General features: G+C 55.0%; 1 protein-coding gene and 1 long non-coding RNA gene across 4 annotated transcripts in view; one reads left to right on the top strand and one right to left on the bottom strand.

The window, feature by feature from the left end:
* Window positions 1–20,852, top strand: part of PACC1 (proton activated chloride channel 1) — a 163,655-nt gene that overhangs the window by 70,942 nt on the left and 71,861 nt on the right. For 2 of the 3 annotated variants that reach the window (XM_045084701.1, XM_045084700.1), the window contains exon 5: window positions 17,179–17,350. The gene's annotated coding sequence lies outside the window, so the exon portion shown is untranslated. Of the gene's footprint in view, window positions 1–17,178; window positions 17,351–17,389; window positions 17,414–20,852 lie in introns of those variants that run through there. The other variant, XM_013058466.2, reaches the window with a different exon arrangement.
* LOC123393256 lies at window positions 14,051–15,449 on the bottom strand. The gene is made up of 2 exons (XR_006607998.1): window positions 15,205–15,449; window positions 14,051–14,878 (listed from the first exon to the last, which is right to left on the bottom strand). It is a non-coding gene; the product is annotated as an uncharacterized LOC123393256 (long non-coding RNA).

Here is a 20,852-nt window from a genome sequence, read left to right as displayed (position 1 = left end):
GAGTGGGCCATGGCCCCTCCTTCCTGATACCTCAGACCTCCCTGCTCCCTAAAGCCTTCAACTCCCTACCAGGCATTTGCTCGGCATTGGCTGAGCAGAATGCTTTATCTGCAGACACCCCAAAACTCCCCTTAGCGTTTAAACCAGAAATATCTGAAGCTCCTGCACATGGGCCACTGGGGGTTGGAAGGAAGGAGCGGTGGCCCTGCAGCCTGCCTCTCCCTGGGGACCCACACGGAGGCCAAGCCCAGCTGAGACACCACGGAGACACAGTAGCCCAGGAGAGGAAGGCTAGCGTTGGGTCTGGGGGGTTTTGCTAAAGAAATTCTAGAGCAGATGCCTTTGAGGAAACTTTCTTACACAGGTGCTTTCCTGAAAGGAGAGTAACTGGAATTCGACTTTCCAGCCAGAGCAAAAGTGGGCCAGCACCCCAGGTTCTGCTGAGTAATGCCGGCTCTGAATCTTTGCTCTGTGACTAAAGCTCTGGGGAGAGGAACTCACATGACTTACGGATTTCAGTGTGACAGGACAGTTTCTGTTTGTGTTTTGGTTCTCCTTCAGAAACGCAGAGCTCAGTGGGGAACCCCCTCCCCCCTTGTGACCAGAGGGCACAGGAGGCATCACGTGACCACTGTCCCCACCCCATGAGCCAAGCCTTTCTCACCCTTGCTGATTGCCCAGGTGTTTCAAGGCCTCCCGGGGCTGACCCGGTATTTGCCTCATTTCTGATACTTGGCTCTAGATTTGTTTGTCTTTGGTTAATAGTTAATCTGGACTGGGGTTGAGGGAAGTTGCTGAGACGAGCAGACAGCAGACCGGTCTGTCCCACAGAGAGCTTGCTGGGCTGTGGACCCAGGACACCCCCCTCCCCCCCCCCGGCCCCAGGAGCCCTCTTGGGTCTTCTTGCTGAGACCTGAGACTAGAGATTGTGGGTCCAGCCCCTCCTGCCTCAGTCCCAGGATTTACCTCAGATCTGGACCACACTCCAAGGGCCAGGGCTGGGCGCTGCTGGCTTTCATGGGCCTTCATGGCTTTCATGGGCCTCTTTCCTTGTTTCTCAGGATTCCTCATTTCTTGGGATTCCCTACCTTCCTTCTGCCCTGGCTCTTTGCCTGGAGTCAGAGCTCAGCTTTCCCATCCTTGGGTCCATGGCACATCGCTTTACAGACCCGCGGAGGGAGACTGAGCTGGCAGGGTGACGTCTTAACCCACTTCAGTCACCCATCACTTTCCAGTACACCTTCACCCCTCGGCCTCAGCTTGCCCATCTGCCAAGGAGCTGGAAATGAACCCCCTTCTCCCAGCTGCAGAATAAAAACTAGGACAAGCTGGGTTTGCAAAAGGGCACAATACCCCCTGGCCCCAGCAGTCCCGCACTTGAGTAAACGTCCAAGCCCCTGGATGCAGCGAAGACACAGGGCGCCCCTCCCCCGCCCCCCAACTCCGGGGCTGTCCTGTTCACTCAGGCTGGGGTGGGAGCCGAGAGTTCACCTTTCTCACAAGTTTTCAGGTGATGCTGATGAGCTGGTCCAGGGACCGCACTTTGAGAACCACTGCTCTAAATCACACAGCTCCTGGACACCACCACAGCTGTCCCCCAGAAGGGGCGAGAGTCACTGTGTGCAGAAGTCAGCTCAGACTGGCTCTGGGAAGCTGGTGGCTTGAAATCAGCCATGGTGGGAGTATTTACACCTTGGAAAACAGCAAATGCTACAAAGCAGAGCCTTTTCCCCAGATTGCTGTTGTTTTGTTTTGTTACTTATTTGAGCCTGGGGGGGGGGGGTACAGAGGGGGAGGATCTCAAGCAGACTCCCAGCTGCCCGGCCTTGACCTCACAACCCTGAGATCAGGATGTAAATCAAAGTCAAGTCAGATACTTCACCCACTGAGCCAGCCAGGCACCCCACACTGCTGGCTGGTGAACCTTTATTAGGACCCCGCTGGTTAAGAGGGCAGCCTTCCTCTTCCTTTGTGCCCTAAGACAGGTGTTATGCCTCACAAGCTGGAAAGCTCAACCAGAATTCTCTGCCCCTCCATTTTCTTGTCTATAAATTAGAAACAATAATAGCATCGACCTCCCCGGGCCACAAGAATTACGTAAGAGAATGCATGTGAATCACTTAGCACTTCGTGAAGTAGCCAGCGTAGGGTAAGTGCTCAGAGAGGTTAGCTATTGTCATTAAAGTCCTTTGGCTTATAGGAATCTGTGTATTTCTAGAACTGTATAGCCAGGAGGGGCGGAGAGCATGGCATACTGACTCAGAGCTTTGGGGGTGTCTGCTCCTACAGAGAATGCTGTGGGTTACCCAGCACCTGTCATGAGCCCCAGCCCCTGGGTTTGTACCTAGCACACCCCGGCCCTAGGGGCTTACACTAGATGCTCTGGGGCTCTCAGAGTCTCTCCCCGAGAACTTGGATCTGGAACCCAGAGCCAGCCTGTACCTCACCACCTGCAGGGCCGGGGGCCAAGCACACTCTGCCGGCACCAAGGGGACGAAGGAAGGGCTGCAAAGAGAAGAGACGACGTAGGTGGGCAGAGGCCGGCACGGGAGGGAAGACCTTGCAAACGCCCCACTTCCGAATCAGGACTCCTCTTAAGGGCCTCTTGTTGTCCTGGCCTGGCCCCACATCCTTACAACCAGTGTCCCCTTCCACTTAAGTCACATCGGGTGGGTTACTTCCATTAGTCACAACCTAAGAGCCTCAGCTTATCTGCTTCCTGCCCTCTGTGGACACCCCGCCACCCTATTTCCCCCAGTGGTCCCAGGGCAGCTTGGCCCTGCTCACTGTGGGCCTGGGGGGACCTCTAGGCCTCTCTTCTTCAGTGCATCCTCTGAACGTGAGTTTGGGCAAGAGTGAGCCACCCTATGAATTTTCCCCACTATGCGAATAGAAATGAATATCTCAACATTATCATCACTCCCTGTGGAAGGCCCTTCCGCAACTTCCCACGGCTCTTGGATGGAGCCCAGTCTCCTCTCCTGGACTGGGGTTGCTGCTCGAGTCTCCCCCTGCCTCTTTCCCCTTCTCGTTCATTCATTTCAGAGCCGTGTCCACCTCCTGGCAGTGCCCCCAAGAGCCCCCACTCTGTCTGGCTTCTCTGTGCGTAGAATAGAATCTCCCCCAAGCCTATAGCCCAGCAGCAACCTTTCTCCAGGCCCCCCTTCCCTTGGACAGTGTCTTCCCTGGCTCGCCTTCCCTGGCACGGGCCTGGGTGCCCCCTGGGCCCGGCAGCCAGCACATTCCAGCTACCGCAGCCCATCGCAGTGGCCTGCCTGCTTACCACTTCCTCTGCTGCATCACCAGACCCCGAGGCCCACGCACCACGTGTCTGCGCCCCTTGTTTCCCCAGAGCCCACGCCGTACATGCTCCGTGGATGGTTCCGTCCAGGCTGTGGCCCAAGGGAAGTGGGCTCCAGGGGACCCCGCCACTCGCTAGCTCCAGGGGCCATAGCCGTGGCCTGCTTCCTAGAGGGAGGAAAGGGAGAGGTGGGGGGAGCAGCAGCTCCCAGATGGTCAGGGAGAAGTTATTGGTGAGTCTGTGCCCGGGCGATTGGATGGGCAGCTGCAGCAGAGAAGGTGGGGCGTGAGGGATGGGGGGGTTTGGCAGGAAAAAAGCTCATGTGAGGGGCCCAGGATGAAGGTGTGGAATCTGCAGGGGACGTAAGGGAGTGAAAGAGAAAAAGGAGCCCTGGATGTTGACCCTGAGCCCTTCCTGCGCCCCGGGTTCCTGCCATGCCTGTTCCCAGGAGGCACAGGGCTCCAGGTGCTCACGGACCTGCTTGTGGACCTGCCTGACCTAAAGGAAGCTGTTTGGCAAGATTAACTCAAAATTCTCCAGGGTTTCTCTTACTGCAATCAGCTTGCCAAAGCCCCTCTCCAAAGCCCGCCATACTTGGAGGCCCTGGGGAGGGAGCAGTCACGGTGCCCCCGTGCCAAGCGGGACACGACAAGGCCCTCAGATTGTCTGGCTTCTCTCCCCCTTTGCCCCAGCTTCAGGGAGGCTGCCCCGTGAGGCCAAGGAGAGGAACCCGTGGTTCATCTCCCTGGGCACAGGCGCCTGGGTCATGAAAACATCACAGGAGAGCTCTAGCTCGTGGATGTCATGCCTCAGTTACCACTTAGTAGGGCTACAGTTCTTCCCACAGTGTGACCGTCCTAGTTTCTCTAAGCTTCAGAGAACCCTCTCAGCGAGCCAGACGGAGCGAAGACACTGGGCTTCTGGTCCGTCCGTCTTCAGTCCAGGAAGCCTGTGGCCTGAGGCCTCCAGTAACCTGTGCCAGATTTTCAGAGTCGCCCAGGAAAGATGACCCCATGGAAACTGTGTGCTGAACAAGAAGCTAAAAGAGTTCAAAGAGAGCCTATATTCCAGGGCCTTCCCCAACCATATAAAAAAACAGATTTACCCCTAAGAAGCTTATTACTGAGGTGGGGAAAGAAAACTACTGTGCATTTTTTCAAGCGCAGAGAATAATTAAATATTAAATGGTGTGATGCTTGCCAGTTGCAACAGGACTGTAAGGGAGTCAGTTCTGCGTCAGAGAATTCCCGAGAAGGGGGAGACCAGAGCCACAGACTTGGATCAGTGGAGAAAAGCAGGGAGGGGTTCTGGGGAAGGAGAATTGCACGGGTGATTGCCCGGAGAGTATGCAGGTCAGGTGGGGCTGGAAGAACCAGGCTGTGTGGTAAAGGCAGGAAGATGAGGACTGGAGAGAGGAAGGGGAGTCTGGGGAGGGGGAGGCGGGGCAGTTGCGAAGTCTCTGCTTTTGGGATGATGGAAAGAATGAAAGGAAGGATGGCCGAAGCGGGAGGAAGGAACCAAGGGCTGGTGCGGAGGGAGCTGAGGAAGTTTCTAGCCATTGGTGGTCACCAGCAGGCACGGGAAGCTGGGTTTGTTTCCTTATGGAGTGGCTGACCTGAGAGCTGAGGGGACCCCTCTTCCCTGTGGGTCCTGTGCCCCTCTGCAGCCACATAAACTCCATGAGCCCCACGATCAGAGAGTGAACACAGGGGCCACCGCCCCCCTGTGTTCCTGTGGTCCCAGGCTCTCACAGTCCCCAGGAGCCACCTCAGGGCTCTGTACAGGGAATGGCAGACTCAATACTTTGACAAACACTGGGGGCCTCTTACTAGGTACAAAGCAGCATGGGGAAATGGGAAGATGGTGGGACCCACTGTGTAGGGGAAGAACCAGCGGGAAGGACGGCCCTGGTGGTGGGGCCCTGGGACACCTGGCCCTGCCCTGAGCAGGTCAATAGCCCAAGCGCCGGTTGCTCTCCCAGACTGAGGCTGGGGGTAGAGGTGGGGAGGCTGAGGCAGATGCTGAGCGCCAGGTAGGAAGAGGTCAGGAGGAGGAAGGCTTGCAGGGTGGGTCCTGGGCTCGGGCTGTGCTCCCAGAGCACCTAACTGGAGCTAGAGGGACTCAGGCCATCAAGAGGAATCAGACAGCATTGACGGCAGCCAGAAACAAGACTTGCTGCTCAGTATGGCAAGTGCTCGAGTCCTGTGGGTGCGCAGAGGAGGGAGTGAGGAACTCTGCCCTGGACCTAGGGTGTGGGCTGGGGCTGGGAAGACATCGGAGGGGGATTGGGGTCTTGGGGAAGGGTGGGGGTCCCTGAGTAGCAGGGAGAGGGCAGAAGCGTCACCACAAAGAATGCTACTAAATGCTACTAAAGGCCAAGAAACACAAACTAGCAGGCTGGTGTGGTGTGTGTGAGTGTGTGTGTGTGTGTGTGTGTGTGTGTGTGAGAGAGAGAGAGAGAGAGAGAGAGAGAAAGAGAGAGAGAACACGTTGGGAGGTGAGGCTGGAAAGAAGGACTGAGGGCCAGCCTAGGAAGCCTTCGCCTGCCCTCCCGAGGGGCCGGGATGTCACTGTGATGCGGTGAGGTGATCGAGGGATTCCGAGAGCGAGCACCATGACAGACCTGTGTGTCAGAAAGTGGATTCGGACCCCTGCATGGAGGCACTGGAAGGTGACAGAGCCGTGAGGCAGGAACCAGCCAGGAGATGGGGACGGCATCCATAACAGCACCAAGGGAAGCTGACTGGGGAGAGCGCCGGGCCGTGTCCCCAGGTTTGCTCCGCAGCGGGTGGGAGCGCGAGGGAGGAGGACAGGAGGCGGCGGCGTTTCCGTTTCCGGGTCTATGGCTAGGTTGGGCCATGAACCGAGAGAGGAAATAGAAGGTCTGTGGGGGCAGGATGTGGGTCCTGTCCCAGACATTTGAGTCTTGAATGCTCAGGGCGATGCCAACAAGAAATTGAAGATGCTAGAAATTAGGGCAAACGTCAAGATCCGCAGGAATACTGATCCTTGGAGAGTAGGTTTAAAAACTGGGGAAGAAAGTGTGAATGGAACTAAGAGCACATCTAGGAGGTGGCTATGGTGGTCCCATGCAAGGTGCCCCGGGGGGGGCCGCCGTGGGAAGGAGAGGGAGGGCCCCGTGGGAGAGACTTGAGTGGATCTGGATATGCAGAATGGCTCAATAATGGGATAATGTTGGTGTTTTAGGGAAGAGGCAGTGTTGGGCAAGGGGTTGGGCGGGGGGAGTGAGTTTGAATGTGAACCTGTTTAATCTTAGGGGAGGTGGGGCATCATTGTGAAGCCGTCTGAGCCGAGCCCTCTACATGGAGGGGCCCAGGGAGCCTTGAACCAGCGATGGGGAGGACGGGAGGATGGAAAAGCCACAGCCCAAGAAGGCACAGGTGCCTGAGCCTGGACAAGAATCGAGTCTCCTGGCCCCAGTGGTCATCCATGACCCCTCATGGACAAGTGACTCAGGGTGGCCCCACACTCGGGGTCTGTTGGGAATGTGAAGTTCTGGGGTTCATTCCACTGAAACCCCTCCCCTCCCAGAAGCCCACTCCCCAGCCCCCTTCCTCACTGTTCCCTGGTGATTCCAGATGTGCCCTGGGACCTGACAGCCCTGTTAGGTGTGTGTCCTGTGCCTAGTGACCAGGAGCTCGCTGAGCACGGGGCCGGTGTCTCCCTTCTTCAGATGTCCCCCAGTCTGGGACGGGGCCCGGGCATGTGGTGTGGGGCACACCATGTGAGAGTCTGCCGAGTGGACCAGGGTGCTTGGGATCCAGTTGCTTCCGGCAGGAATTTGAGCCAGATCCCACGGGCACACAGACTTGTGACCTCCCCAGACTTCCTGGTTCAGACAAGATCACTGGAGCCAGACAGTGGTGTAATTGCCCTGGACTGTTTACCTGATCTGTTCCAAGTAGGTGAGACGCCTGGGATTCGGGGCGAAGGGGCCGGAAAGGGTTGTTTTTTCCTAGACCTGCTCGGGGCACCTGTCCCAGAGGACCCACATTATCAAATGTTTTCCAGTTCCTATGGTAACCAACCAGATCACAGAGCTAGGATTTGTTATTACTCGGGAAAAAGGGAAGGGCCATAGAGTGAGGACTGACGTCCATCCACCGTCCATCAGGCAGACAGCTGAGTCACCGGCCACGGTTCATGGAGTCAACTTCCCTGTGGTCTGAGGCTCCCACCAGCCTTCCTTCTGATAAGAGGCTGGCCCCGGACCATGTCTGTCAGCAGGCACAGGTGGCACCCCAGGTGGCACCCTTCCCTCAGCACCGCAGGTGGCTTGCAGGGTGTGGCAGGAAGTTCCTGAAGGGGGCCACCAGCCTGCCTTTAGGGAGTGAGAGCTCATGGGGAGGGAGAACCTTCTCTGTCCTTCCAGAGCACACGTGTATACTCATAACAGCTTCTAGGACCACTCAGCAGCTGACTTACGCTATGACCTTGGCCAAGTTATCTGTCCTGTCTGGGCCTCAGTCTCCTTTTGTACAAAATGGGGAAACTGGTACTATCTCATCAGCTTGTTATAGGACAGGAATGAGATTTGCCAGTAAGGTGCCCAGCATCGCACCTCCCTTTCTACAAATCACTCAAACAGATAATGCATTTATGATTATCGGCGATTGGCTGGACACTGAGTCCACACCTCTGGACCACCCAGAAGATGAAGCAGAGGGAGCTCCTGCTCTTCCCTAATCGCATGTGCTGGGTACCTGTTGAGCGACGTGGGGTACCCTGGTGGACATAGCCACCCCCAGCCATGGCCACCGAGAACTGAAGTAAGAAGCATCAACTGTTGGACACAGAAGGGAGCAGAACAAGAAAGTTAATGGGTCAACCAGAGGGGCTGGGTCAGCAGGAGTGTGGGGGCAGAGGAGAGGCAGGGGGTCAGAGGAGTGGCAGTGAGACGGACATCCCAGGGAGAAGGTGTTCAGGCCGCCCAGGTGTGCTCCCACGCCTGAGCCCTCCCTTGCTCTAGGGCCAAGCCCCTTCTGATGACAGCCTGACCTTCCAGAGAGAATCCCCCGCCAGGAAAGGCTGCTGATGGGTGAACGTGGTTCCTCAGCCCACTCGTGGTCGTATCCTCACTGTGAGTGGCTGAGTCAGCACTGGTGTTCACACTCGTGTTGTCGTGAGTCACCCCTGAACACATCCATCCCACAGGCTTCTGACCAATTCGGGTTTCCAGCCTGCAAAGTGGAAACCCAGCACCGGAATGGGATGACCACAGAAAGGAACTACCCCCCAAAGGGGAGTCTAGCCTTTGCCAAGGGGAGCCCCGCATGACACCCATTCTGCAGTCACCTGATGGTCCCCATGACGTGTTCCATGCTGACCTCTGCTAGACGCTGCACCCCGGCCAGCCAAGAGCTGTCTGTCTCCCCTGGGCTGGTCCTAAGCCCTGCTTTCAGACGGAGGAATGGAGACCCAGAGGTGGGCCATGGCATCAGCTTCCTGGGTTAGATGAGCATTTGTAACAATTAGAATCACACACATTAGTCGGAGTGTGTTGTGGGGAGTAAGGGTGAATGTTACTTCCCAAGACTTTTGCAGTCATGCTGGTGTGTTGTGTGTATGTGTGTGTTACGTGTATGTACACGCACACTCACACTGCGTGGTTACGGCAATAGAAAGATGGCAGTTTCGACGTGGGTGACTTACAGGGCATTTATAAGAGAGGTGGGCAGGCTGTAGGAGATCACGGGAGGCCGTGCAGAGCCAGGAACTGCCAAGCTTCGTGATCACCCAGAGGCTGGAGGCTTGAAGGAGGAAGGCCCTTCTGGAACTTGCAGACGGAGCAATGTAGAGAGGGCGCCGACGGGCGCTGTGATCTTCAGCCAGAGGGGTCACCAGCCAGGCTGTGCCGACCTCCAGAGAAATCAGTGCTTCCTTCCACTCCTGTGCCACCTTCCATCTCCTGCCGGGGCTTCCCATTAGCTGAGCCCTGGGGAAGCAGGAGTCACAGACCGGGGCCCCCCGCGGGGGAACCGCCCGGTGCCTAACGTGCACAGGGGAGGCGGCATGAGATGCGCCGTATTCCTCACCTCCAGGGTCCATGGAGGAGGTTTTTCAGAGCCCTGGAGGCATGTGTCTGGCACCCAGGTTGCTGCTGGCAAGAAGCCAGACGTTTCCACATGGCCCCAGGTCAGGGTCAGCGCCCGTGAGGAAGGCGCAGGGTGGCCGGGCCAAGGCCAGGGAGGAGACACTTGTGCTGCGGTCGTCAGCAGCACATTCCAGGGTGTGGAAACGTGTGCGAGAAACCACCTTTGCCCCCATGCCGGACCGTGGGCTCGCACTGCCGTCCTCTCTGTCGGGGGGCGGGGAGCTAAGGTCAGGGAGGAAGGCACGGAGAGGGACAATGTGGGAGAGAGGAACAAAGGGGCCTGTGGTCGATGACACCCACGCCAGGCAGTTGCCCCAGCTGGTCAGGGACAAAGGGCAGAGCGCTATTTCTAGCTCCCCGTGGGAGCAGGGGAAGGCGGCCTTCTTTCCACAGGCCTGCGGTTGGCTCACGCGTCGCTGGGCTACGTGGGCTTGTGCTGGGCTTACACGGCACCGTCTCTGGGTCTTGTTTCCACAGCCCACACGGCGGCTGAGCCCAGGCTGGCCCAGTCACATGCGGGAGAGCTCACGCCTTCCCCGCCAAGTGTGACCGAGCTCCAGGGCTGAGTTTCCCGAGCCTCAGGCCTTGTCCACTGTAAGCCCCTCGGGCACCCACAATCCAGAACTGGGGGCCGAAAGACTGCCACACTCACTGAAAGCCAGGCCCAGTTCCCAGAAAAGAGACTCGTCTGGAAAGGAAATAATTTTTCCTAATGATTAAAAGAAAAGACAACAAGCAGTATTCGTAGTAACAGAACTCTCGTTCTGCCCTTGCTGTTTCCTTGGGCGATAGAGAGCAGCTCTGCCCCCCACAGACGTGGGTTCCTTCTGGTTTACTCGCCTACACTCTGGGCCGAGGTGTTTGCTTAGGAGTTAATAAGGTGAAGAGCGGTTTTGTCCTTTGGATGTTTCTTTTCCTTCGGAATCCCTTCATTTCTCTTGGCCACGTTCTTGTTGCCAGTAAGAGCTGGGACAGAGTCTCAAGGACACGGCTGAAGGTGGCTCCTGGACCACGTCCTCTCCAGCCCAAGGATGGACTCCGCTGTTCCATCCTAAAGATGTCCCTCGGAAGTATCTTGCTGGGGTCATTTTTTTTTTTAAGATTTTTATTTATTTATTTGATAGAGATCACAAGTAGGCAGAGAGGCAGGCAGAGAGAGAGAGGAAGGGAAGCAGGCTCCCTGCTGAGCGGAGAGCCCGATGCCGGGCTCCATCCCAAGACCCTGGGATCACGACCTGAGCCGAAGGCAGAGGGTTAAAGCCACTGAGTCACCCCGGCGCCCCGGGGTCAGGTTTTTTTAAGGCAACCAAACACAAAATGGTTGCTTTACTATTGCATCAGTCTTAAATGAGTCATTATTAAACTAGAAGATAGAGGAAAATGAAAGTCCAAGAGGGGCAGTGTCTCCCCACACGCCAATGCTCGTCAACTTACGCTCCTGCTCCCGTGGAGGCCGCAGTGCCGGCGGCAACTCCTGGTTAACATCTCATTACTGCTCTGCTTTCCTCTTGGCTGCTCTGCCAAGACCTGCATGGTGTCAACTCCCTCTCTGCACCTTGCACTTCCAGCAACATGAGGTCGTGCGGCTGGCCTGCTGTCTCCCTTGGTGACTCGGCCGACTTCCTGGAAGGCAGTGGCCCTGTCTTGTTTTAGCCCCGTCGTCTGCAACGGCACCTGCGCTGTCAGAGGCACATGGACGCAGGGCGAAAGAATGTCTGGAACATTCGCTGCAACTAACTTTTCCTTTTTTCAAGATTTTATTTATTTATTATTTATTATTAGAGAGAGATTGAGAGAACGAGTGGGAGGAGGGGCTGCGGGAGAAGCAGATTCCCTGAGCAGGGAGCTCGACACGGGACTCGATCCCAGGATCCCGGGATCCTGACCTGAGTGGAAGGCAGACGCTTAAACGACTGAGCCACCCAGGCGCCCAAACCTAACTTTTTCAATGTAAAAAAAAAAAAAACCACACACACACACACACACACACGAAGATCTAGCCATGACTTTCAAAACTCTCGTGCCTTTGGCAGCAAAAATCTTGATTCCAAAAAAATTTAACCTAAGCCCCAAGGTAAATAAAAGAAAAGCAGCACACCTACGTAAGGTTGCCAGGTTAGTAAGTAAAAATACGGTTAAGTCTGAATTTCAGAAAAGTGATTTTTAAGGTATAAGTAGATCCCCAAACTGCATGGGACATACTCAAATTTTTTTGTTTGTCTGATATCCAGATTTAACTGAGTGTCTTATATTTTGACTGGTGACTCTCTGCCTGGGCCTGCGCCCACAGGGGACCCTGGGCTCCTTGGGGCTGTGCAGTCCTGTTTAGGAACCTTTGTTTTAGGAAAAGCCATGACACCATATTGTTTTCCTTCTCCCCAAAGCTGCTCCCCAAAGCAGGGCTGAGGCCTCCTCCCCCAGGAACCGTGCCTGGATCCTGGGTGTCCATGCGGGTCGCAGGCAGTGAGGATAGGCTGTTGCCAAAAATGGGTCAAAATAACTCGATTAGCAGCCTCATTTACGACAAAGAGCTATGCCTGTTCTCCCCCTGATTTTAAGTCCAACACGGGTTACTTCACACCTTGTTTTCACTGAAACCTTGACTCTTGCTGACAGACTGTTGTGCGAAGGCGTGTGACAGAGCCGCACTGTTGTGCTTCCTCCTTCCTCCTTCCTGCTTCCCAGCTCCATCCTTCTGGGGCCCACACCGGAGCACCCTCTTCCAAGCCAGTCGGCTGGCGTGGTTCTGCTGGTGGTTTCTGTGGAACCAATGAGGAGACGGTAAGCACATGCATACCTCTCTCTCTTTATGCCCCCTGAGAAAAGCAGTGAAGGGGCTCCTTAGAGAATCAAGTCAACCCCTAAAGGCCTTCCAGATTAATTCACTTTGTTTTTTCTTTTAAATCTTGGTTTTTAAGATTTTATTTGTTTGTCAGAGACAGCACGAGCAGGGGGAAAGGCAGAGGCGGTGGAGGGAGAAGCAGACTCCCCACTGATCAGGGAGCCTGATGTGGGGCTCTATCCCAGGATCCTGGGATCATGACCTGAGCCAAAGGCAGATGCTTAATGACTGAGCCCCCAGGCACCCCCAGATGAGTTCATTTTGGTGAGGGAGCAGGTGATTCTCAGTAGACAACGTTTGTTGATTTTTGCCTGCCCACATTAGAGTTCCCTTCCGAGTCAGGGTATCCACTGCTGTATGGTCTCAGGGAGGGACAGACAGTCCTCTAGGCCTGTGCGTGACCCAGTCTCGGCTCATGGAATGCTCATGGTCTGGGCTTTGACCCTCAAGGGACAGACAGACAGCTAGAGGCGATGTGTAGCCGTGGCGGTGGGGTCAAGAGTCAGCCATCCACAGCACTGGTTGCGGCACCTTCATAGGCGTCCTGACCAGCCCGAGTGTCTGTGACTGTGTTCTCTGCTGCCGGACCTCCCCTGGCAGTGCCCTGCCCACTGCCCTGAACCTGGTTTGCCAGGCCTCTAGTCAGTTCTCTGAATCATCCAGTGTTCTTTCCCTTCAGCTCATTAAGCAGGCTGAGCTCCTGCTGTTTGCACAAGAGCACTCTCAGGTAGGGCATCGGGCCTCGCCCTCACTGCTCCCTTCCTTGGTGCCCTGGCAAGTGTGGACACCCAGTCAGAGATACGCCGATTCCGTGCAGGCCCTGGCCCAGACCCCCTTGATCTGAAACACCATGGGCCCTGGACGGAGGCATTTTCCAAGTCCCACTGACAGCCTTGTGATTTTGGTGATGAGCTGGGCTTGGGACCTCCCCCCAATTTCTTCCTCTGGAGCTCCCTGGTCCCATGCTTCCCCAAACCGTAGCGCTTTCTAAAACATCGAGGTACGAGGCCTTCCAGGGACCTCGTGCTGGACCGCAGTCCCCACCAGGTGGGAGTCGGTGGCCAAAGCAAGACAAGCAGCTATGAGTGTCATTTTGGGATGGAACTGGTGTGACAAGCCAGCTCCTAACTCACCACGTTCCTCCTCCCTGCCTCCATCACAGAGCTCAGACCCACTCCAGAGGGTGGCCACTCTGTCAGCCTGGGGCTTGTGATAAGGACAAGTCATTCGGGAATTCTTAACTAACCCAAGGTGATCATCTGAAATGAGTAAGGAGGAAAGAAACTGTCCTTCCGTCAAGTCAGGGGAGGTTGGGGTTGTTACCGTAGCAGAACCTATCAGATCCTGACTGATACGCAGGCCCTGGCCCAGAACCCCTCCGTCTGAAACACCATGGGCCCTGGACGCAGGCATTTTCCAAGTCCCACTGACACCCTTGTGATTTTGGTGATGAGCTGGGTTGGGGACCTCCCCCCAATTTGTTCCACACAAATTCTGAGGGCTGGCTCGTTGCAGCCTGGAAATGGAGACACTGTGGTTTGAATGGTGGGATGGAGAGCACGGCCTGGAGACCCAAGCTCACGTTCCCTCATAGTGATGCATATTATAAAGCCGAATGGTAATTTGAAAGATTGTCTCCTATCTCAAAATAAGACAAAATTGTTAAATTCAAGTTTGTATCGATGCTTTGACCACAACCACAAACACACACACACACACACACACACACACACGCGCGCGCGCGCGTGCACACACACACACACAGAATAAGAGAGAGCAAAACATAAAATCATGGAATGGACTTGGGAATTATTTTTCTTTCATTTTTCATTGTTACCGAAGTGGCAGTATTTTAATTAACAAAGTTAATTAACGAAGGAAACCGCAAATGAGATGTGTAGAGTTAATACGGAAAAAATCAGGCGCTGCTGAAAGTTCTTGAGGAAGGGTGGGGTGAGGCGGAGGAAAGGAAAGGCGGTGAAAACTACCAGGCACGGAAGGAAGCTGGGGCAGCCCTGGGCATGAAGGAGAGAAGGCGGAGCGGCAGAGGCCGGGAGCCGCACAGGGGCTGTGTGACGTCCCAGGAGGTAGGGCAAACCCCAAGCACTGAGGTGTGTGAGGACAGAAGGCAGGGGCCGCCTCGGGAGACGCAGCGCTCAGAGGCCACCCTCGGGCCGCGGCCGGGCCCCACGCTCGTCTGCGCCGCACTGCCCTCTAGTGGCCAGAGCCGGGAAGCCCGTCACGCCCTTGGGGGTGCTCCCAGGAACGATCCAGGGGAGACAATTGTGGGAGCCAGGAGAAGGAGCCCCTGGGACCCCAGAGCTGGGGAAGACCTCCCAGAGCACGCGGTGCTTCCACCGAGCATGGCAGTTCTCCAAAGCGGGGCCAGCCCGCGGGCAGGACCGTGACCGCCCGGGCACCGAGCACTGTGTGGACAAAAGCCCGAAGGCGTGAGGCTGTATTGCGCGATCAGGGGAGTCCCGGCGTTCGGTGGAACCCGCGGCGGCAGCGCGGGCTTCGTACGGGCTGGGAAAGGCGAGGCTAAGAGGCTACCCGGTGGAGGGACTTGGAAATGCATCCTAGGCTGCGGGACACCGGCCAACGGTTAAACAGGGGTGTCCTGTAGGGAGAAAGGAAGGTAACACGATCACAATTGCACTTTAAAAAGACCATTCTAGCAAAAGTGTGGAATATGGAATATGGATCGTGCTGGGAGCGGGAGCCCAGTTAGTGCCGAGAGAGGCCCGGGACCTGACAAAGCCATGCCGGGGGGGCTGGAGAGAAGGAAACGTCTCGGTCCTTTCCTTTACTCGTTCATTCCAGACATTGGGCCAGGGATACTGGGTGATGTTGGGGTTACCAAGAGGCACCTGAGCCCCCAGGCACCCACATCGTCCCCCGCCCCTCACACCCACAACTTATGCGGAGTAGAAGGAAGCCACTCACCTGCCCCACATTTTGAGACGGAGAATCTTGACAGGAGACCTACAGTATTCAAGGGAGCTTTACCTTCCGGCTAAGCAAAGATTCTGCAGGACTCCCAGGCTTTTCACATAGCCTGGCCCCACCCCTGCACTGGCTCCCCCCGGGGCTCCAAGCACTGCGGAGCTGGAGAGCTGCCCGAGCAGCGTGGGGGTGTGGTTGGCAGGCAGTGACCTCCGGTTGCACAGGTAGACACAGCAACAGGCAGCCAGCAAGAAGGAGGATTTATGTCATGATGGCTCTCAGAATGAATTTATTGAGTGCCATTGAGGCTGAGGACCCCCCACCCGCAACCCCAACGTTGGGAGGAAGTGTTTGGAATCCCACCTTTGACCTATCTGAAGCAGCCGCCTCTGTGGCCATGGAGCAGCTTTGGAGTTCACTCATCACCCATTATACACCACTCAGCATGAGCTGTTCTGAGCCTTATGCCAACCTTCCTGGCAGGAGTTGGAGCCTAATTTGTGTGTGCAGGTCAGCCTCATTCTTGATAGGTCACAGCCTTAAGGACTGAATAGTATTATGTCCCCATTTTCTAGATGAGGAAATTGAGGCATAGAGCCCAGCCCCATTCGCAGGATTAGAAGGCTGAGTCTCTGTTCGCAACCACTGGCTATTTCCTTCCCTCTTTGTGCTGATCACACAGCAGTGCCCAAAACTACTTTGGGGAGCAGGTTGCCTTTAACTGCCTTCTATCCCATTCACCACCCTCATTTGGCCCATTTCCTCCCTCCCTGAAGATCATTTTATGGCTAAATGAATCCCAATTAAATATTGACTCTGGAGGGGCACCTCTGCTTCTTCCCTGGGAACTCCTTTCCGGTCTGCTCCGAGTCCCAGTGTTTGCCACAGTGTCTGTTTCCCAAAGATGAGAGGGTGCAGAGTCCCCACTAGCACTAACTCGAGGGCACAGCCTCCAATCTGGGGACATTGCTACCCCAAGAGGACTCAAGACAACTTCTCAGCTCTGTTCTTTTTACTTGTTATTGGTATAGTCAGCTTGTTTTTTGTTTTGTGTTTTTTAATTGTGAGTTGCCACACATTAGAGATCATGAAAACAATTTAGTACATCTCAGATCAAATTTTATTTAAATGAAATTGAATAAAATAAAAAATACCAGGTGCATTTCACGTAGTCTGGCTAAAACTTGTTTCAGGGATATGTGTCTTCTTTGGGTGCGCCTGTAGGTATGTGCGGGCACTTGGCTATGATCCGAAAGATGTTTCTTATCATGAGTCCAGTCAGAAAGATTAAAGAGCCACACATCTAAATGTTTCCTCTTCTGCGTTTGCAACACTTATTTGCAGCCGTTTTGCAACCTGTATTTTGCACAAGATGACGAGAAAGTGAGTTTCCATCAGCTCGTCTACACCGCCCGTGATGGAGCGAAGGAGCCACACAGACAATGACCCCCCTCACACTCCAGTGACCTGCTTAACTTAAGCGCCTAAACCCTGAGTCCTGTCAGTGAATTAAATTGTTTGAATTAACATACATTATGAATTAACATACATTAGCCAAACTAAGCTATATTTCCCTAGTGGATATTTGTCATTAAAATCCTACTATAAAATATATATTTAAAAAGCCCAGTTTATGAATTTGCCATTTATTCATCCGTGCTCCACACCAGCCAGTTCTGGCATGATTTACTGGGCTTCCTCCTCGCATCCCAGGTGCGAATACAGAATGCACGAGTGTGTGGATGGGAAGGTGGTGTGGCCTGGTTTAGCTGCTCCCACTGCCTCCCGCCCTGCCGCCACCATTAGCAAGACCCTGGCGAGCCTCCCAGACCCTGGGATCACAGGGGGTCCTCATACTGAAGCCGGATATTCCCTGACGCATCTGTAACACATTCCCCTTTCCTCAACAAACCTGATACTCCTGAGCCACCTTCTGGGCACAGGGGATTATATCTTTGTTCTTGTTTTTTCTAGAAGCAGCTCTTACAGAAGTTAGGGAGAGTGGAACGTGAGCTCGGACAGCCTCGCTTCTCATCCCACATCTTCCACTGATGAAATAAGGCCTTTGGGCAAGTTGTTGAACCGACTCAAGCTGCAGCCGCCTCATCGGTGACATGGAGGATGACAAGGACACCTGCGTGGGCAGGTGACTCTCGGCAGCAAATGAAGGGGTCCGGGTAGGGCACGTTAGCCCCATACCGAGCATACAGTAAGTGCTCGCTTTGTATCACCTGCCACTGTCAAGGTGGTTATGATCATTACAACATGTTATTTATGATTACAACACTCTGGGCAGCCCGTGAGTGGCCAGAGGGCCCCTCCTGGTTAACCCCGACGTCCATTTCTCCATCTCTCCGCTGCCTTCCTCCACCATCAGGCCTCTCGCTTCCCACGGGGCCCCTTGTCCTGCCCACTGTCTCCTCTTCATGGCCACCACCTGCCTCTCAGTTTCCCTTCCTCCATCCGAGGCTGGCTTTGAGGGACGCTGGATCCTCTGTCCTTGCTGCAGTGGAGCACGGGAGCGTGTGGTACTGGAGGGAGGCGCAGAGGCAGAGGCGCAGAGAGGCAGAGGGGGAGAGAGCAGAGGGGCAGGCAGAACGAACTTGAGCGGGAGGTGGGGAGGGGCCGGACGGAGGCAGACAACCAGGCCCACCTCCTGTGGGGCTCAGGGGAGCCTGGAGGTGCCCCAGGACACACAGCGGGAGCAGGGCCTCAGCTCAGGGGACCTGAGGTCAACACCCAGAATAGGAACTGGCCAAGTCTTGTTTTCATAGAAAAAGGTGATGACTAAAGCGTTGCCATCTCTGGAGTCCACACGGGGGCAGCCCACGAGCTCACGCCCACAGATAGGGTACAGGGACCCACTGGCCGCCTGGTCAGCTCGATTCACTCTCCCAGGGGAGCTAAGTCAGGACGGGCTGCTGGTCCCCCAGGGCTTCCTGCCCCCAGACTAGAAGGATCCAAGCAGAACAATGTCCCACCTGGCTCTGCTGGAGGGAAGCCGGGGAGGCCGGGGCACAGGAAACGGGGTCTGGAGAGCTGTGCTAGTTAGAGCCATGTGTCCCCTGAGCCTCCTTTAACCCTTCCGTAAATAGGAAAGGGGACGATCCCCAGCAAGCGAGTTCTTGCGTGTGTAGTGAGACGTGGTGAGACGAATATGCGGGGTAGTTTGGAGCAGCTGAACTCATGTCCTTACGTTGTCGTCACTGTCCGAGCCTAAGTTCACAGCCTCTTCTCGTGCTGGGGACTCCACTAAAATTCATTTACGACATAAAAATGGTACAAGCTGGGGAAGCCTCAGAGTCCCCGAGGTCAGAGAGTGCTTCTGAGCAGGAGTGGCACCGAGGAGGAGCCCGGCCTGGGCGAGAGTGAGCATCTGTGGGAACAGAGCGGTCTCGGGGCAAACCTGGTGATAAAACAGGGCTCTGGATGTTTCTGAACTAGGTGCCTGCCCACCTCAGTGCCTGCATGTTCAGGCGTGGTGCCGGCGTGACTGGGGACCCCAGCCTGAGATGGCCCCGCTCTGGTGTCTGGAGAAGGCCTTTGGTCAGCGTGGGCAGAGTCAGCTCAGTGGTGGAGCAGGGGCTGCTTCAGCCCCATCCTGGGGTTGAATAAGCCGTAGCAGGGGGGCAGGCACCGGGCTAGCCCTTCCGGATATTTGAAGACATTGGGGGGTTTGCAGTTTTCACTCACACTCAGGCTTTTCATCCTCTCAACAAATCAGTCCAATTATTATCCCTTTTTTAACTGAATAGAGAAACGGGACTCAGAGTGATTTGTCTAAGGGCACCCAGCCAACTCATGGCCAGGTTGAGCCTAGACCCCACCCAAATGCTGGGGTCCAGACGGCCAGCCTTTCCGTGGCATTTCAGACATAGGGTCTCAGAACTGGGGAGGGAGCCAGGAGCAGAGCCGGGCTATGTCCAGCAGCTCTAAGGACCAGAAACTGTCAGTTCTGAGCCTGAGGACATATGGACAATGTCTCAATGGATAAAAACAGCATCTGGTCATAGTATACAGGTGATAGGTCCTTTCCTTTTAAGAGTTTTCTGTATTGATCAGAATTTTGGCCTAAGCAAGTTTTACATTTGCGGTCAGACAAAAGAATCACATTATTTTTCTGGGGGTGGGGCGGTTGGAGATCTGTCCACAGCCACGCTGGGGACCTGAGCACACCAACAGACGCTCTCATGATCCGGTCTTTTTCTCATGCCACCTGAGCCCCCCAGTACTCTTCTCCCAGTGATGGATTCAGGAGTTCCACCTTGCAGTGTTCTTGGCTCAGATCGCTTTCTTGCAAACACAGCTGCCCTCCTCTGTCCTTCAAGGGGTTTCCAGCAACTCTCTGCACTCAGTTCCTTGGCAGAAGATTAGGGGATCACATGGATGAGTGAGTGGCATTTTCTGAATCACGGAATGGAAAGAAACACTATACGCAGAAGCTGCACACAGGACCTCCGGGTGGAGTGTGGATGACAGCACAGCGTGGGAAGTGATTCATCCCAGCCCGCCTGGCCTGTGTGCTGGCCAGCGGAGGGAGTGTGGCTCAGTGCTCGTCTTCTGTGGGGACTAAGGGGGCTTCTCAGCCAGAAGGCAGCCCCAGGGGCCTCCCAGGCACACCAGGGCCCCAGGGTGTGTTGGTCGGCAGGTGTCTGGGAAGGTCACAGACAATAGGATAGAAGGTGAAAATGACAGACTATCCAGGTTAGGGGAATCAGAGAAAGGAACCAGGCAGACAGACGTGGGGAGAATATGATCAGCCTTGCCCGCAAACCAGGAAACAGGCTCCGACTTCTCCATTCCATATCCCAGAAACACAGCCCAGGAGGGTCCGGGAGACAGTGTTCACTATGCCGGAATGGAGTTAATCAATAATCAATAATAATAATCAATAATATGCTCGTGGCGGAGTCCTGGCACAGTCGAAGTCCTTGACATGTGCTATCGCACTTTATCCTTCCAGTAGCCCTCTGAGAACAGCAGTGAACCCATTTTGCAGATAAGGAAATTCTGCACAAAAACATGAAACAGCTTGCCCGAGGTCATGCCACTGCTAAGGAGAAGTCTCACCTCCGGTATCCTGTCCGGAGTCTGTGTGCAGAGCTCCTGTTGTTGGCCCGACAGTGCCCTTCCCATACACGATCGAATTTTATCTGCACAGCAACAATACAAGGAAGGTTCTGTTCCCATTTTTTAAAATGGGAAAACTGAGGTTCAGAGAAGTTAAGTGTGTTGCCCAAAGTCACACAGCTGGTAAGTGATGAAGTGGGGCTCACCCATGTCTGCCTGATTCCAAAGCCCAGGATCTGTTTCATGACACCTGTGTTCTCCTTATCTTTTGGGACAGTGTCACTCTTTTCTGAGTCCTCGGCCTGTCCACCCATGGTTCGTATTGGCTAAGTCTTGACTCAGTAGTAGGAACCTCTTGGTTGTTCCACACAAGGGCCTCCCTTATTGGAGAGGGAGGAGAGCGGTGATGTCCCAGAGCTAAGGGGACAGTGTCCCCAGGTGGACTTGGAGGGTTTTGTGCAGGTGGGGACCGATGAGGGAAGAAAGGCAGAGCTTGCTGGCCTTCAGGTCCAGTATCAGCCAGCAGGTCCCTGGCTCTGTATCCAAATCCCGATTTATTTATTTATTTGTTTGTTTGT

This window comes from Mustela putorius, unplaced genomic scaffold (genome assembly GCF_011764305.1).
Source record: "Mustela putorius furo isolate JIRA1106 unplaced genomic scaffold, ASM1176430v1.1 tig00000785_pilon_pilon_pilon, whole genome shotgun sequence".
NCBI classification, from domain to species: Eukaryota; Metazoa; Chordata; class Mammalia; order Carnivora; family Mustelidae; genus Mustela; species Mustela putorius.
Note: the sequence above shows the minus strand (reverse complement) of the source record. Positions and strands in the feature narration are given on the sequence as shown.